The sequence below is a fragment of the Oryzias latipes genome (genome assembly GCF_053564925.1).
Source record: "Oryzias latipes strain Hd-rR chromosome 1 unlocalized genomic scaffold, Olatipes_Hd-rR_3.1 chr1_Y".
NCBI classification, from domain to species: domain Eukaryota; kingdom Metazoa; phylum Chordata; class Actinopteri; order Beloniformes; family Adrianichthyidae; genus Oryzias; species Oryzias latipes.
The window spans coordinates 8,895,069-8,914,678 of NW_027616335.1; the positions used below are offsets into that span (position 1 = coordinate 8,895,069).

At 36.6% G+C, this 19,610-nt stretch overlaps 1 protein-coding gene across 3 annotated transcripts in view; it reads right to left on the minus strand.

The window, feature by feature from the left end:
- The window catches only part of LOC101157513 (catenin (cadherin-associated protein), alpha 2), a 284,873-nt gene extending 268,437 nt beyond the window's left edge, over window positions 1–16,436 (minus strand). The window contains exon 1 of one of the 3 annotated variants that reach the window (XR_013654431.1): window positions 16,123–16,431. The gene's annotated coding sequence lies outside the window, so the exon portion shown is untranslated. Of the gene's footprint in view, window positions 1–13,447; window positions 13,594–16,122 lie in introns of those variants that run through there. The other 2 variants (XM_023956970.2, XM_023956972.2) reach the window with 2 other exon arrangements.
- Between the last annotated feature and the right edge of the window lie 3,174 nt (window positions 16,437–19,610).

The window sequence follows — 19,610 nt, forward strand, 5'->3', positions numbered from 1 at the left end:
GCGTGCGCGTGGCGAGCTAGCAACCGTTGCCATCTTGACTAGCTCGCACATTTTTCATCGGAATGTCGTGAAGAGGAAATATGCGATTCCTTGGCCCGCGCTGAACAAAACGATGCTACGCACGACAAGATCGATAAAGGAATGTGGCCGTGGTAAGCAAAAAACCGTCGCAAAAAAATGTGCCGACTCGGCAAAAACGAAAAAATTCGGAACTTTTTTTTCCAGAATCGACTAACGAAACCAATATACCCTTGTCCGCGATATCCAAAGGACGTTTTGAAATCATTACGGGATGGTGACACGACCTACGGTTTGGCGACCATTTTGTGCCAAAATCTGCCATTTTGCGTTTTTCGCGTTTTTACACAATATGGAAAAATGAACTTTTTTTCGAGCGATTTTCACGAAATTTGACTCACATGTTGCTAGAGCAAGTCCACAACTACCTCTGGAGTTTCGTCCACCTTTGACCTCGGGAAAAGGCCGCCATCTTGAATTTTCTATAAAAAACGCCTTTACCCCTGGATTCAATCGTAAACTTGTCGTTGGAATTTTCCGCGATCGTCTCGAAACTTTTTGGGCATCAACGGCAAGCTACTATGAAAAAAATGTTGCAATTAGAAGTTGTAGATTTTGAACGGCGTCCGTGTGGCGAGCTCGCAAAGTCGCGCACTGCTATTCCTCATACCTTATTATGGCCCGCAGCAGCAGTGACTGACTGCAAGGACCATATTGTTTTCGCAGTTGGAACGACGACTTCGCCGCCTTTCAGCGAGAATTTGACCCCCGCCGCATGCTCGAAAAGTCACCAAAATGGGCACACACCTGGGATAAATTGCAAATGAATTTTCCACAAAGTCAACGTCACCCCCCCGAAGACGATGACATCCCGGCCAGCGATCCCGTCAAAAAAATGAATGGGCCGAAAATCGCGTATGGGGCCGAACAAAATGTACTTCAAAATACAGCCGCGAAACCAAGACACACGTGTCGGGGATATCCCAAAGATGTTTTGAAATCATTACGGGACGGCCACACGACCTACGGCTTGGCGGCCATTTTGTGGCGAACTCTGAGAATTGGCGATTTTCGTGTTTTCCCACAATATGGGGAAAAGACACTTTTGTTTGAACGATTTTCACGCAATTGCACACACTTGCTGCCAGCTCCAGTCTACAAACACCCCAGAAGTGTCGTTGACCTTTGACCTTGGGAAAAGGCCGCCATCTGGAATTTTCTCAAAAAAGCACCTTTAGCACCGGATACAAACGAAAACTCGTCGTTGGAATTTTCATCAATCGTCTCGTAACTTTTCGGGCACCAACGGCCAGCTACTCTGGACAAAATGTTGGAATTAGAAGTTGTAGATTTTAAACGGCGTGCGCGTGGCAAGCTAGCAAAGTGGCGCACTGTTATAACTCCCATGCATTTCAATACAATACAGTGAAAATTGAATGCATGCATTCACGCCTGAAACAGAATACATTGAAAAACACTGGATATGGACATATAAGGAATGTGGGCGTGGTTACCATAAAACCACTGTTGCTAAGGACAACAAAAAGTTTACTTTTACCGATTTGTCCGAAACTGACGTCAATCTGTTCGTCCTCCAGAGAGGACCAAAACATAAAATGGTTGCTATGGAGATAAAATCAACAGATAAGCCGCCATTTTGGAAAAAGTGTTTTTTTTAATCAACTTATGACATATAGCTCTCACCAATGGAGGAATGTGATTTTCTGAGTCAGTTGATGATGCTGATCGCTATGCTAGCACTTTTAGCTATGTTAGCATAACTAGCATAGTTAGCATAATTAGCATTTTATATAATGTGTTTTTCTGAGTCAGTTGATGATGCTGATCGCTATGTTAACACTTTTAGCCACATTAGCATAGCTAGCATAGTTAGCATAATTAGCATTTTAGGTAATGTGTTTTTCTGAGTCAATTGATGATGCTGATCGCAATGCTAGTACTTTTAGCCACATTAGCATAGCTAGCAAAGTTTGTATAATTAGCATTTTAAGTAATGTGTTTTTCTGAGTCAGTTAATGATGTTGATCGCTAAGCTAGCACTTTTAGCTATGTTAGCATAACTAGCATAGTTAGCATAATTAGCATTTTAGGTAATGTGTTTTTCTGAGTCAGTTGATGATGTTGATTGCAATGCTAGCACTTTTAGCCTCATTAGCATAGCTAGCATAGTTAGCATAATTAGCATTTTAGGTAATTATGCTAATTACCTAAAATTAGGTAATTAATTTTAGGTAATGTGACATGTCACAAATGTCAATAAAATTTCCTTTTTGTTTTCCAAATACTCAAAGATTTTACTTTTCTTTTTGGAAAGTTGAGCAAATAGTAGCATCGCATCTTATAACATGTTCAGGCTGCCTCTAAATTTACTTCAGAGACCACCTACCTCTTGGTTTAAAACATAATTTCTATAGACATGATCAGCTCCTTCAGACTATTTTCACAAACTTCTGAAAAATTATTTGGGCTTCGCTGAACCTGTTCTAAAATTCAAACCATCTGTTTACACGCTAGATTACAGCCCCTCACAACCCCAACATTACTAGAGCAACTAAAATGGTGACCAATATTGGAGCTATCCAGCCGTAGAGCTCTGTGCCAAATGCCAGCTCAGACGAGGAAAATGATTGAATTTAGTCATTCGCAAGAGGCTGCATCAGAATGGAGTGGAGTTGGAAACTTGTGGCCTGTCGATTGTAGCTTTTGTCACTGCTACAAGTTATTTTATTTTTTTTTCATTTTTGTGTGCGCCTGATTCTTAACAATTTCAATGAAGAAATACTCAGAAATACAATTTTAAGTATAATTTCCTTTATATAATGGCATCCATCATAAGAGAAATGTTACAAGAACATGTTAAAAACACCAAAAACACAATTTTCATTGGAGTGGGTCTTTAATTGCTGTTGTCGGATATGGTTATAGTTATGTCAATTATCCTCAACTCAATTTAGTATTTTAAAATGGTCATTCTTGCTTTCACTGGTCCTTCAAAAAAATCATCCAAAAGATATTGCCTCTGCATTTTTTTCTTCCTTTACTTACACACAGACTCTACTGTAAAACACTTTCTCCTTTTTGGGATTTGATCAACTCAAAATAAAGTTTATGCCGTAAATGTTTTAAATCAACAAATCTGTTTTAAGAAAAGATAAGCATAGTGGTTCTCCTCAAAATTGTTGGGATGTGCACAGTGTTGATGGTTGGTAGCAGAGTTGGTTTGGCTTTCATTATGAGGGGGTTATTGTATGGACCCATTGTGCTGTTGATCTCTCTTTTTAAAGGCCAGCAGGAGTCAGCATATCCTGTCTGTGTTTATTCAGTGAAACAAAGTGAATGGTTTGAACAAAGTTAATCTTATGGACTGAATTCCAAAGTTTGTCTTTAAAAATTGCATTACTTTATATTAAAATAACGTTTTTGGGAGAAAAATGTAAGTGAACATTTTTAGTAAACATTCATAGTGAAGCACACTATTTTGATTACTTGATGCATTTCAAACATGAATGGTGCTTACGGCACAAATGTTTGGTAAGAAATTGACTTTAGACAACTTTTTCTTTAAATACATTTTCAGTTTGGAGGTTGTATTGGGATAATGTGAGAACAAACAGCCAGTGACTGGGTAAAACCATTGTCGCTGTTGGGACATGTCTCAGCAGAAGGCACTTTCAGATTCAGCCAGCTGGGACAAACCCAGGCTACTTCCTATGAAAGTGAGGCAGAAAAGATTGTCAAATTTGAATTAGAATGGCAGATCTGGGCCAGAAGCTCCTAATGCAACACAGGAGCTGAAGATAAATGAACAGACGAGGGGAATCTGGCAACCTGGCAAGACTGATGAAATCCTGCCCAGCCTTTAAGAGTCCTCACAACAGACCAACTCCTTGCACATGTTGCAACTCTTCACTGTGGTGTCATTACTTTTAGTAACCTCATACTGAGCTGGACAATTACTTTGCACAGACACACAGCAGGTTTTTTTTTATTGCTGTTGTCTGCTTCTAATCAATGGAGATGCTTTTGATTGTCAAAATGAAGCTGCATTTGTTGACTCAAAATTAAAATGAAAAATAAAAACTTCAAAATGCTTTTTCTTTTTCTACTTAAAAAACGCTTATTTTTTGTCATAATAAAACGAAAATGCAAAGAGGGGATTGTATTTACATTTTCACATCCACCCTGCTCCTAGCATGTCTGTGTCTCTTAGCAGCCGGACAGACGGAGATAGCACTGATGTCATCGTTCCGCCTCCCCTCTGGAAATGCTAAGTCGAATTGAATTATGCAACACTATTCACAGGGTGGATGTGAAAACGCAAATGCAATCCCCTCTTTGCATTTTCATTTTAATTATGACACAGAATAAGCGGTTTTTAAGTAGAAAAAGAAAAAGCATTTTGAAGTTTTGATTTTTAATTTTATTTTTGAGTCATTTGAGGCAGTTACATTTTAAAAATTAAAAAGCATTTCTGTTAATCCATTTCAATTGTCAAATTAGACATTTCTAAATGAATTTTGTTACACATTAACCAGAGAATTTTTTGAAAATGAAATTTCAAATACCATTTTCATTATCATTTTAATTAAGTGCCAGAATAAGCAGTGTTGAAGTAGAAAATGAAAAAGCATTTTGGCAGATTGCTTTTTTTATTTTAATTTTGAGTCAAAAAATGCAGCTTCATTTTGAAAATGAAAAAGCCTTTCTGGTTTTGACTTTGCTACACAAATGCTTCCATAGTGAAGAAGCTGTTAGTTCCATTATTGGCTGGTAAACAGCAAAGACATTTAAGAGTGACAGGATTTTAACAATTCATCCCCTTCTCTTAAGTGGTGTTTGCAAAGTTTGACAAAGTAAGTGTATCATACTTGTAAAGTTATCTCTGGTAATTTAACTATTCTACAAACTAATTGCAAAAATATGCCCTTGTGGGACAAATTGTCTTTTATTTATTATTCACAAGAATATTCAAAAATAAATGAATGACAAAGGCCACTGCTACTATAAGTCATCTAAAGTATGCTAAATAAGCAGTAAACAAACAACCAACTTAATTAGCCCTGACTAGGAGAAACATGGCAAAGCACTAGGCCACAGTTACTTTTAAGTACGACAGTTTAGAAACTACACTGGAAGAATCAAATTCTAACCATTAAAGAAAAATCATAACACTTTTGAGAAATGTATGTATTTATTTCTTTTACAAGTAACCTGAAAGATATGCATAAAACAATAATGTTTCTTATGTAATACCTTTTTGAAACAATATTTCTGTCTATAAAATTCTATATTCTAAAATTCTATATCATTCTTTTATTTCCATCAGGTTCTAACCACAGTTTAAAGCTGTGACTCTGGCTTTCTGTTATCAGTGAAAAGGGCTTTCTTATGGAGACAAACATTTATCCAACGATAGATTGAATAACATGAATGAAAAGTGCCTTAAAATCAAGCAGTTATACTAGTCATGACTTTCTCACACAGCCTTGTAAGGAGCATTGACAACCCATTTCAGCATGGCTAATCAGGCTTACCTGAATGTTTATTGAATTAGCAGCTTCAAATAACCATTGTTTTTTTCTGTGCATTCAATTTAGTGCCAGTATGGAAATTTGCACAATTTTATTGATTAACAATCTCAACATTTCCTGTTAAAGCAATCACTTTTAAGTACACCAATTCCGCCTGCTTTCATTATTAAGAACAATCGTTGACGATAAGATGGTAAAAACTAAAAAAGTCAAAACGTAGTGTTCTCATTGAATTGATTTCACACCTATCCTTCTGCCACTGCTGGTTAAATGGTACGTTTCATGACAGTGACGCGAGTAATTGTAAAAGTACTGACATTAGCATTTGTAGCAAGCATGCAACATACTGATATTCAAAGTAAGCCAGTTCAATCTTCACTTAATGCAGCGTCTTTTGAATGCTGTTTGTTTTTATTACCCATAAAAAAACATTATTACCTTCAGCTCTGCTTGTGTCAGCTCTTTTCTGAAATAAAGCTGATGACAAAGCAGAGACAACGGCTAAATGACTATAGTAATTACCACCAGTTGGCCAGGTGTTAGCTGAGCGCTCCATTTGTGTGTGAGTGTGTGTGTTTGAGTGTTTAGAATACGTTATTGGCTGTGTCCATCCATGTCTGATTGTGTGTATACCTCCTTCAAATGTCAAACATCTTTATTTGTTTAGAGAAGTAAAAAAACATAGCCAATTTATTTGATACAAAAACTTTAAACTAAAATGAGGCTAACTTTCAAAGGACAGCACTACATGGATACTACAGCATTTAAGGGTTAGATAGAAGGAATAGTTATGTCAAAATATAACATTGCTGTTTCAATGTATAGGATTGGGCAGTGGTTCTGTAAAAACGTACTTCTTAGTCTTAACCACAACGTGAGAAAAGAAAAAAAGGACAATAAATATTTTCTGCAAACTACTTAATCTATATTTCTGCTTTTTGGAGTTGTCATTGAAAGATACACACATTTAATGGTCCAAAGAAGATATTACTGGAAAAGTTCACCAGTAAAAGTTCCAGTGTTTTTAATGGGCTCCAAGTCTACGGGAAAAGTGTTTTAGACTTTGAGTCACAGCGTGGGAAATAGGGTAAAAACGTGACCTTTAAAGACTATAGATTCTGCACTTCAGCTTTATTATCAGTTACTTACATAGAGAAATGGTTGTCAGCAAAGCCCAAGACCAAGGGTAACATTTTTTTGCAGTAAAGAACATCAGTAACAGTGGAAAAGTTATGTGAAATTTCCTGCAACAACAAAGTAAATGATAAATTGTAGAGTTGCCACAATTCAGATTAAACACTTGAACGACTTGTCAGTTCAGTGAACAATCATGTGCATTAAAAGATTGTATGAGAATGATGTGACTTCCTAAAATTGCTTGCAAAATCATATTGGATGTGTTTATAAAGGGAGAAGAACAGCTTCTAAAGATTGATGTTGCCTACTCTGACAAGAGATCGCAAAAATAATCAAACACGAAAAAGTGCTTTCCACACCAAGTGCATTACACTTTAAATGCAATTTCTCCGTCAAAGAAGCTTCCTTATATTATATTGATTAGATTAGTCACAACTGTTATAATACTTCCTTTACTTGTAGCAATGGGAAATTATAAAATCTTTTTTTTTAACCTTTGCAAAAATCAAATTATCTTAAATAGCCAATCTAATGTAAATCATGTTTTTAACATGTTCTTGGAGCATTTTTCTCATAATGGAGGACATGTATAGAAACAACATTAAAACAGCATTTTCGGAGACTCGCTTTATTCAAATCATTGTGAATCAGGAACAGACGAAAAAAATGAAGTTTGTAAAAACTTGAAGTTATTACTCACAAACTACAATCAGCAAGCCACTAGCTTCCTGTCTTTCTTTTCCTCATCCCAGCGGGGTTCTAACTCTAAACTGTACAGATGGATTGCTCCAACATTAAACACCATTTTTGTTACACTGGCAATGTTAGGTTGGGGTTGTGAGGAGCTGTAAGCTATTGGGAGAGTGTGTAGACAAAGGGATGGTGGGAAATGACTGCTGTCTTACTCCACGGCAGAGTCACGGCCACAACTCGGAGGCAAATTTCTGTTGAACTACTGCCGCTCTGCAGAAACCAAAACGTCACAGGTGTTTTGCCAACAAATGGCATAATCATGATTAAAAGGCCACTGGGAATGACTTTACAATAGATCAAAAGATGATTGTAATGAGAGTTTAAGTAGAATTTTGGCATCAATTTTTTGACCATTATTTTCCAAACACCAGACAAATATTTTTCAGACTATATTATATATTTTGCCCCCATGGAGGAACATTTTAGCCTTGCTGTGATGAATTCAAACTCCAATAAAACCTTAAAAAAGTACCATTCAACTAAAACCTGAAAGAACTACACTGAAATCTTTGCATGTGTTTATGTCTTCATTCATACCATAAAGTTGAGCTGTACAAATGATAAAGCGGTGTCCTTTAACAGAAGCAGCCTTCCATTTATCAGGTTACACTGTGGTTTTCAGTTTGATTTGTACAAGATCTGGAAGGTTACAACGCAGCTATGTGGTAGAAATTGTTATTTTCCACATCACTGTCTGCGCTTCTAAAATTGTAATTGTTTCATTATAGACAGACACCATTAGGCAATTATTTGGAAGTTATTTGAAGTGCTATAGCAAAAATATAGCACTGTACTTTCCTGTTCAGGTTAGTAATGGCTCACGGAAATGAGAAAACCATTGTTTCCAATTTAAGAAAGCCTTTCCAAAGACCTTTTAACCAGTGGATATTACTTCTTGAAACTGACAGAGGCAGACAAGGATTTTGACAGTTCATTAAGGTGTTCTTTTGGATATTATGAACACAGCAACCTTTTAACAACTCATTAATAAAACTTGGCTAAAATCAGATCAATTCCCACCCCAGGGCCATTTTAATAATGCCAAAACAAGTACCATACTTCCTCACATGAATATCACTGAGCAGAGAGGTCCTGTAATTAGCCCAAACTGAACACATGGTAAATTAAGATGATGCTTTAAGATAATCTTCTTTTTTTTTATTTATGTGAGCTCAAGGTTAGTAGCTAAAGTGTTACCTATAACTATTTTTAAGTTTAACATTTACTCTTTTTTTTTTAACTATGTGTATTTAGTATGACATTTGTTTTCTTGCCAAGCTCACCTGCCAACCTCAAGTCCACATTTTAATGGTGGTTTGTACTGTATCCTCAGGCAACTGCATGTCATTACTTTAAATATTTAAACATTTAGATTAAAGGCACATTCACACTGGCAGATTTGATTCACAGCAGGACTCGTTTCCTCAGACATCCAGCTTCTTTGGCAAGCATAAAAGCTCAGCTGGTCTGAACCAAGTAACTGAAAGAGCAAATTCTGGTCTCTTTGAAAGCAAGAGTCTTGATTCAATTGAGGGTGAACTGAAGTGCAAAAATGACTTTAAAAAGTCAATAACGTAGGAGCTTACGATAAAAAAAAAACTTCAATGTATAACGGAAAAGCGGAACTGGCAAAAATAATGGAAAATATTTAAAAGGGTAAATACAGTATGGTGTACTAAGAGTATGGAGGTACATGCACATATTACTCTGTGAAAATCAGAAAATATTTATGGAAAGACTTTTTGTTTCCTTTGTTCTTTTCTCCCCATCCCGTTTAGAAAATACTGCTTCCAAGAGCAGAGTTTAGAACTTTGTGCCTTTTATTTTGCAATTTGATTCAGTTCTGACATTTCTTTGTGTGAAAGCAAACCAAGCCAGACAAAGGTGTAAAATGTATTAACACTCTAATTCAAACTGGTCCTCAGGACTATCCCCTATGTAAAAGCAACCAAAGAATCATCCTAACTTATGAAGGCAATGTTTAAAGTATAAAGAGGTGGCTGCAAACTAAGGAAACCTTTCAGACATCAGATAAAAATGTGTTAGATTAAAATTTGACAACATACACTAAAAGTCATAAAATTAAACTGGATTAAAACTGTCATTTATGAATAGGTGTTAGAAAAAACATTCAAAACTGACAGCAATATTGACTTTTTCAAAAGCATTAATGAAAATTCAAGCTATCATAAGCCTTCCAGTTCATGTTTTTTTACAGCAGAAGTACAAAAGCAGCATATTTCAGGCCTGTAGGCTAAAAAATGTCTAATCCCAGTCTGTCCTGATCAACATATGGATTTTCTGACAGATAAAGAGAAGAAAAGCAGTCACCAAACAATGGAAAAGCCATTTCCCCCAGAATAGAGCACAGAGAGTGAAAAGAGGTGGAGCTAGCAAATACTTACGTAGCCTGTGGTGGGGTAGCAGTGAATAGATTTGGGGAAAGAGGCCCCAGAAGCTCACAACTGAGATAAAAGAGATGTACAGCCTCTAGCAAAAACTCCTTACTAAGCCATTTTTTGGAGATGTAAAGGAAGATAAAGGAAAAAACAATGAAGAATTGTCCAATGCCAGGAGTGACCTGAAATAATCACACACTGCTAAGGAGACAACAACCAATGCAACTTAAAATGCCACAGGATTACATACTGCAAATTACTTAAACAGATACTTCTACTGCCCACCACAGTTTATCAAGCACCAGTAATGGTGGAATAAGAAGCATATACCAGGTTATAGCAGAAACGTATTGAAACTTGACCACATTTAGATACATCTGCACTTCGTCTTAATTCACAAAAAAGCAGGGTCAACAGCATCAATTCCCATTAAGTTCATATCAAAGGTATTAGAGCTGCTTTTGAGCCGGTGCAGCAGTGATTCTACGTCCTTTGTTTTGCTGACTTCATTCCTACTTTGGTGGTAATTTAGTCACATGACTTCTACTTCTTTATTTAAACAGATATACTTTGTGTCGTAAAATATATTAGATGTCTTTATCATTCACTAAGGTTCTTGCTTATGCCATCACCATTTTTTTTTTTTTCTATTTTTTTTGTAAGTGTAGCAGAAGTTTACTTTGACACTTGGAGGCTGATCTCTGCATTATTCCCACTGTACCTCAGCGGGTCATGGAAACAATGGAGACAATGGAAAAAATAGACCTACAACCTAATTCAAGTGTTGCGTCATGAAAAGTCGATTGTAAAATGTGCACATAATGTCCCCAGAGTAAGTTGTCAGATTCACTCGCATCCGACATAATCCTGCTGTTTCACACTGCTGCTTTAATTTGAACTGGGGCATGTACTAAAACCAATCTCCATTTAAGCAGCATGGTCCAAACCGGAAAGGTGTGATATGTAATAATGCAATATGCTCATTTACTGCTAAGTCTGTCACAACTAGGCTGACGTTGCAAACAAAGCTCACCAGTGGCATATTACCTTCTAATCTTTTCATTTTAAACATGATAGAAAATGTGTTTATGCACATTTGACCCGTTCCTTGGTGTTTCTGTGATCAAAGATGACAGTAGGTCTCACTTCTAGATAATAGATCAATTACAATACTTAACAGACTGAAATGTTTACCTATCAGAGGAGATCATGTGTCAATGTGAGCAGAGAATCACCCAAAAACATATCTACAGAGATTTCTGCAAGAGGAATACTAAAGATCGACATACAAGACATGGAAGCTTTCTGAACAGACGCAACACTGATTGATTGGTATATAAGAAGAGATACTGCTAAAAAAAAGGCATGCTATTGTCTCTTTAAATATGTTTATAGTCTTCAAAAAACAGCCCTTTTTCCATCTTTGTTCACTGACAAGAAAGATTAGCAGCTGGATTTGTGGTTTATAAGTAAAGAACATGTTTGTCAGAGAGAAACATGTGTCAATAGAAACAAGGTAAATGAAATTTTTATACACAGGGTTTGTATTATATCAGCTCAACAGTCGTTATGCAATGGATGACAGTGCCTGGAAGAATTTGTTTCATATTGTAAAGAATTGTGTCCAAAAGCGAAAGACTTTTCACAATTAGAATCATCACCACACAAACATCTTTATCTTGCTTTGGCGGTTCAGCTATTATCACAGAAGATGAGTGAGCTGAGAATAGACACCATTTTCCAAAAGAAGCTCTACACCCAGGTTCATGGAAACTACTTTTGCTTAACAAAGCAAATACAAGATTTTGCTTGAAACTGGAGTTGTTGCAATGTTTCCTGTTGCCGTAAATTATAGTCGTGCAGTTTCTAATTGCCTACTTTTTTCTGCACGGACTGTCTGCTCCGCTGCTTTTTTGTTCACATTCATGTTGTTCTCACCTCAATTATAAGAGGCTATGTCACTCATAACACTTCACACAGTCATTAGACACTACGCAGCCCATAGAAAGGCTGTTGAGATCCACAAAGCCAAAAAGCCCTTTCCAAACAATGTGGATTGCATCATTTTCAATAGAAAATGTTTTAGGGAGCTTGGTTTTAGGGAGCTCCTTCAAGTAGTTCAAGTTTTAAAACAGTGAATCTCAAAAGTCTTACCATTATACAGCATAAAGAGATGCGGCCAAACAAAAAATGCATTCCAAAACCCAACACAAGCTTAACACCCATTTGTAGCATTTAAATGCTGTAGTCAAATTAAGAAGTACAACAAAAGGTAATAACTGGGTCATGCAATATTAGACAATAGGTGGGCCACAAACATGAGAACAATTGTTGAAAAATGCATCACCCTTTTCAGTAAAATATGGGGGTTAACCCTAACCCTAACCCTAACCCTTAGGATGGAGGAAATCATCAGAATTGTGGACTTCTGACAGTTTTTTTTTTTTTTTTTTTTAATAAAAGGAGCCATGTGGTTAGGAAGAAATTGTGTTAAGATATAAACTAAGTTATCAATTTAGAAAAAAAATGTTTTTAGCAAACAAAAGTACAGTGTTCCCTTGTTTTTTGCAGTGAGTACCTTCTAAAAATAACTCGCAAGAGGTGAAATATGCCAAGTAGGATTATAGATGTTTTAAGCTATAAAACCACTTTATAAACTTTTCTCAGACATATATTCACATTTTCATACTTTTCTCTACTGTTGACACTCTCAAAGTTCAAACCGTCACGATAAATAATTCCAGTATAAAAGAATCTGTTCGTATTCAAAAATGTATGTTTATGTGGCAAATGGAATGCATTCTGTACAAGAGACACGGCACAAATGAGATTGATTGACAAGGTCCAAGGCCAATCAGAATACAGAACTCAGTGCACTGAAATTGTACCGGAAAAAAAAACCATCGAAACAGCAGACCACAAAAGGTGAACTGCAATAGGGACCACTGTTCAACTACATGTCTTTTTTTTTACATCAAACTTTATAACAAAAACAACTCTGAAAGAAAAAGTATTTGATTTCTATTTGATTTCTATGATTTGGCAGACCTCAATGTCAGGATTCAGTGTTAGGTTATTGTTTTTTTGTTTGTATGTTTGTTTTAACGCAAGTTGATACTTTTAGATAAAAAGTTAACAGTTCGTATTTAAAAACCACATTCCGTGGAGTAAAGACTGTACCAAGAAGGATTGAAAAAAGTGATTTTTTTTTCCCATGAATTCATGAATTTTATATTTTTTCAGCTGGCAGCAAGAAAACAATACAACTCACATTACAGCAGCTCAATGTAGCATGTGGAAAGCATTGGGAATGTCCTGACCTGACAAAACCTCGTCATGTCCCCCTTTCTATTCTAGTTTTAAAAGGCAGTCAACACCTCCAAATCTGTAGAATATTTGCAGCTAGCAAAAACATAAAATGCCCATATTCTGATTTTTTTTATTTTATTTCAACCATTGAGGATGCAAACTATAAATTGTGAAATGAAGGAGCTCCTACAACACATCACATAACATAGTAATAACTTCACAATGCAAACACCAGAATTGCTCTGAAACACTTTGGGAATTTCTTTCACTGATACCTACAGTTTTTGCAGTCAGTTGGGTGCAGTTCCATGTTGCATCATAAGACAAAGCAGTCCCCAGTTGTGAAGACAGAGAACATGCATTTGGTAGATAGGCTCAAAAATGTTTATTGCCACAGATTCTTCTGTTGCCTCATCACTTTTCAGCTTCTAAGCTCCGTGTGAGTGCAAGAGGGCCAAGAAGGACACGTAGTTCTGTTCCACTTGGTGGGGCAACCATGACTACCTTAAAGCTGAGCTTCATTAGAACAACAACAGGGGGGTTCCAGAGTAGTCAGTCAATATTGCTTGCTCTCCCAGGGAAACAGAACACAAAGCACTCCAGGCTGCCATTGATTGCATCGTCTCACCCATAAATTATGGCCTTTTCCTTATTCCAAGTGACATAAAAAATATCAGGCATTCTACTCCAAATAACATGCAGAAAGTGGGCCAGAACATTTTGATGACCACATGTAGGAGGCTGTCAAATTCTGCAATTTAGTCTCATCAAAGATGAAATAAAAGATGGAAAGCATGCTTAAAGTTACAGATAAAAAGGGTCTATGTTCAGTCAGGAGTCAGTCATTTTTGTCTCCTTTGTGAGGTTTTTTTGAATTAAGATTCTTATATGATATTGCCAAATATTTTTGAAAGTCCTCTATAGGAACAGAAATCCATTGGATTTATCCTAAAAGAAAATTTTAAAATCTTAAAAAATGCTCCACCCCAAATGACAGTGACTTAGTTCACTATTTAATGAAACATAATCACAATTCTAGCACCACTTTTAAAGATAACTATTCATCAAAGTATGTTTTAACCAGATAATTAACTAATTAAACAATTTAATTCAAAGTTTTAGCTGCTTAATATTCATTAATATGTTTGTATGCAAGAATCGACTGTAACAGAACTGGACCGACTGAGTGTGACGTCACTCATAGAAAACGGCGTACTTCCGGCTCCAATGAAATGAAGTCAATTCAGCTGTGATACGGATGTCGCCATGTTGGAGCCAGATGACAAGAGTAAGCAGTGAAGGCTCCAAGTCGGTTTGAGTTTCTATGTCGACCACTCTCGACAGTCAGGAGTGAGCTAAATGGAAGTCCACACCCCTACCACTTAAAACCGGGGTTGGGAGAATCTGCCAATGAAACATTTCAAATGTGAGCCCACCCACTTCTGATTGGTCGTTGAAAAACTTGCACTACCGAAAAAAAACATTAAAAAAAAATTGGGATTAGCAAGAAAATTTAAGAAAAAGGTAACATAACAAGAATGGTTATTGTGACAAATATAACGAATAGCTGTTTATTTCTCAATGGAAGTATGGGATTTTGGCTTTTTGGAGCCAACCAGGTACTTCCTGTTTGGAACGCTTCCTCTCACTTTTTGCCGTCTTCTCAATTGCAGTCGATGAGAGAAAATCCTATCTATTTCAATCTCATAAATTGATACCTACAGTTTTTGCGGTCAGTTGGGTGCACATTCTATGTGTTTTTTGTAGAAAGAATTATGTGAAACAGAAACCACAACAGGCAAAAATAATAATAGCTTCTGCACTACATTTGCTGTCAGCTTTTAATTCTTATGGAGAAAATCCCAGCCTGAGCAAGTTTGGTGGATGACAGGCAGAGACCAAAACACCCTATGACAGGCCAAACATAACTTCGAGCCAACCAGAGGCTCACAATCTAAATAAAGCCATCATGTAACTTAGTCTCCAGTTACAGGAAGGGAAACCTGGAAAAAAAAAATCTATATTTGATTACCAATCTTTCCTCTGACTTGCAGTTGTGATTGTTGAACACATTATATTTTTAATGTACTCAGCAACAATTAGTGAAAACTTTAAACTCTGTTAACCCAAAGGATTGTGGGAAACTGGGTTTTTTTGCCATATTCTGCCTGATGATGATTCAATATCTGAAATAGCTGGAGTCGGCAGACTTCACTGTAAAGTCATGCTGCACTTGCAGGGTGAGGCATGTAACATCCCTCTGCGAGCTCACATCTTCAAGTCAAACCAGACGTCACCGAAACCGCTCAGTCTGTTCTCCCCCCGCCCTTCGAGACAGTGTAAGTTAACGGAGGGACTCTTTTCGACAAAACAACATCGAGTTAGTTAGTTTTTAGAGGGTAGAAGTGCGGGTTAAATAATGGAAACACAAACAAAAATAAAGAACTGTCCGATAAACACAATACAGTTGGACTGTTACAGCTTTTTTAATGTTTATTGTTATTTTTTAATGAAAATGCGAGACCGTAATGTTGCTGAAGTCGGTGTTTGTTAGCTTAGCCACACAGCGCTAGCCTAGCAGCCTGGCTCGCTCTACCCGACATGCAGCCGGAGGAGCTTCAGCACTGGGCTCGCTGGATAGCTGTGCAGCCGATAGCAGGGCTGGCTGACGCGGAGGTTCCTCAAACGGAAGCAGCCTTGATGTGAAAATGAACATGTGTGCTGCTCCAGAGGGCTGCGGGACTGCGTAATGCAAAGCATCCCGTGTAGAGATTTATTCAGCAAACTAAATCCCCATGACCAAAAGCGATGAATGGAAAATCGGACCTCGCCTAAGCTAATGTTAGCTACTCCCAGCGTCTGTGCGCGGGGAGTATCATGCTGCTGCTAGCAGTGGTTAAAGAAGACCAATACAAATATTTAAAAAATGAAAAAAAAAGGTTTGGCCAACACACCTTAAATTGATGGAGGAAACAGCTTTTTTTACCGGGTCCACAAATCGTGCGCAGTCTTGTCGAGTACTCCAAATTAATGGTGCTCCTCACTTCTGTTAACCCAAAGAGAGTAACAATCGAGTCAATCCGGACGCTCTCCTCAATTATGTGGTGCTGAATCTGAGGTTACACGCTTCTGTCGGTGTGTCGGAAATGCCTCCTCCCACGGCCCCTGCAAAATAATGACCCCTCCCAGCGCTCCGGCAGCAGCAGCAGAAGAGGCAGGTGCAGCTGATGGTGCGGTCCGGACTCAACGCCTTGCAACATAGTGGGCTGGGCGGTGGACTTCAGAGTTGTCAAATCAGGAGAGTCTCCCCCATTGACGCATGCGTGATACATTTAGGGGCCCCTGGATTAATGTAGGAATTTTGACGTTTCCCACAATCGCACATATCAACTTAATACTGTAAGGGAGGGATCACAAAACAACAACAATAATTTTCATACATTTAAATAAATAAAAAACGTTGCCTCAGAAAATACTACAATGTCTATAGATGTGGGGTTTCACAGGAATTATAGAGTTTTTAAATTTAAAGAGAAAATAACAACCTAAATGAAGTAGAAATGCAAAAACAACGTTGTTTTTTTATTTTTTATTTTTTTTCAATGCAATACTTATATTTGATGATTCTGTTTGCTTTTTTTGTTTTTACTTTTGATGCGATATCTATCTTTGACATTTGCTGTTGCTTTTATACTTTTTTTAATTTTTACTTCAAATGCAATATTTAGCCTATCATTGACAATTGATTGACTGGAGCAAAATGTATCATACTGTCATTTGACGGACAGGAGGTTGATGATATCAGTTTTACATAAAGTGCTAAAAGAACAAACCTTAGCTTGATGATAAATTTTAAAAAAAGATTACAAATTTCCTATACAATACAAAAACACACACAAAAAAAAGAAGACTTTGTCAAAATAATGTCCTTTTCCTCATCTGTCACTACCCTACCATACTATGTGTTAATTTGTAATGTTTCACTGATATTTACTTATAGAGATTTCCCTCTTATGTCAGGGTTTTCAAATACTCTTCTTTGTTTTTGGGGAATGTTTCTGGACCTTACTTTGTTTTATAACTACAAAAATGATTTCGACTCCCATCAACTTTTACTGTCATTCACTCTGAAGTCAATAGACATGAGAAAATATGCATTTCTGTTCCATATTTAAATTAATCCCATTGCAATAATAATAGTAACTATACATTTTTAGGATCGTTCCAAATGAGACATATAAGAATTCTATCTACCGGTAATCATGTCAAACAAGGAGACATTTCACATCTCCGTTTGTTTGATAATATGACTTTTATGGTGCTATTTGGCAAAATAACTGGGAAAAAAAATTGTAAACAGTAGTTATCTACGTGAAGTTTCCTGGTCTATTTTTAGCAGCTGTAAACGTAGAGAAATGTTCTTCATCAGAAGAATGTCATGTCTTAAATCATGAGGAGGAATAATAGGAATAATAAAATTATGTTCCTTTTTTTCTGTTATTTTTAAAGATTTAAGCTTCGATCCAAGCCTAACAGTTTTTTTTTTCTGTCAAATTTTACGCTGGAACACACGGTCAATCTGTTTTAGTATTTTTTTAGATAACACCTTTGCATTTTGTACAGTGGAACTAGAGGCTTCTCTAGTCATGTCTAGTAACCTCAGCATAGAATATGAATATTCTTATGTTTTTATTGAAAAAGTGTTCTTGCAACACATTTTTTTTACATGTTTAAACTATTGCAACATCTTCCTCACTCTCTGTAATCATGCAACCACTCATTGGTTGAAGATTATACAGAGTCACATTGTCACCTCTTTGCACGGCTTCAAGCATGTCTTTGAAGTAATCTCAAATCTTGCAGTTTTTTTTTTGTTTGTCGTTCTTTTTTGAAGCTCCTCTCTAATTCCTTTGGCCTTTTCGTCTTTCTGGATCCTGGTAGCCTATAGTGAGATCCTTAAATATGTCATTCAAAGTTAAAAGTAGAAAAACTGCTTTTTTTTTTAGTATATAATTTCTTATTATTACTTTCAAATGTAGCCCACTTTTCCACAATTGCATTCATTCCTTTCATCCTTTCATTGTTTGAAAACTTGCACAAATTTTTTTAGGAATTTCCCAGCTTTCTTAAATACCGTCAGTTCTACATTTTGATTAATTTCCTTGATAAATAGCAGGGAAACACAACATTCAGGAAAATTGAGTAGAATTAGAGTTGTCTCGTGATAAATTTGAGTTTTTCTCTCACAGGTTCACAAGCTTTATAAATCTTCTCCAACAAAAAAACAAAGCAAGACTGGGAATTGTTTGAGTTTGGCAAGTTGTCTGTTACATGGCTTCACACTGAGATTTCCCTGGATATTTTGGCAATTTGCTGCTCAGTGTTAAACCAGTGTGTATATACCTTGATAAGTTTGTCACAGTGGATCTAAGCTTGTAAATAAGCGCCAGAAACACAAGGGACTTTCACTAGCAGATGTCCCCGGACTCATTTCCACCTCTCATGTAACATAACAAGGTCATAACTGGAACATTGCTTGTGCTTTAGGCCTGAAGAAAAGTAAAAATAAATCAAGTCTCTCACCTTTGTAAATCTCTCTCTTTAAACTGTGATTACTAACTGTAGGCCATAAAAAAGGTTCTGGGTTCCAGAAAACTGACCTTTTGGCTGCCTAGGCGCCTATTTTTTTATTGAATAAAATGCAACAATTTTCAGTCGCAACATAATTTCCAGACTTTTTGCCTGCTTTTTTCATCATGAGATTATCCATCTTTTCACATTACAATTTATTTATTAAACATTGGTGGTGTATTACTGTTTTTAGACACCTCCCAGAAAAAATTTATTCAGACGTGGGGTGAATTGTTACTGTAAAACATACAAATTGCCTGAACATGTTTTAGAAACTGTATGGCAAAATGGCATAAGCTGCCATAAGCAATGGTAAAAACTATAACAAGTTTGAATGACACTTGGTGAGATGCTGTTGTTGAAGGTAAAATTACTGTTTTCTTTCACAAATAATTGACAAGGAGAGCAGGGGAACTTTTTTAAAAGAGGAAAACAATTTTAAATTATCTTGTCAACAATTTAAAGGTCACCTGAAAATTTAATTTTTTTAGTCTATATCTCAAGATGTTTTCTGATTCGTATGCTCATACCTAATATCCTGTGCCTTTGCCCTTTATTACTTTGTCAATGAAGAAATACATTCTTATCTTAGTTAAGATCTGAGTGAAATTCATTTAGGATTTTCAAACAGAAGCTTTTTTTTAGCCTTAGTTTTCTCCTTCCACCTTCATGCCTTTCAGCTGTTTCCTATATGCTGCTTCCTATATGACACACCGGCCTGCATTTAGCTGAACTTGGGACTGGAACAGAAAAGCACTGGATTGTGCCTCCTTGCGGTTGCATTAAATTCCATTCTACCTACACCATTATT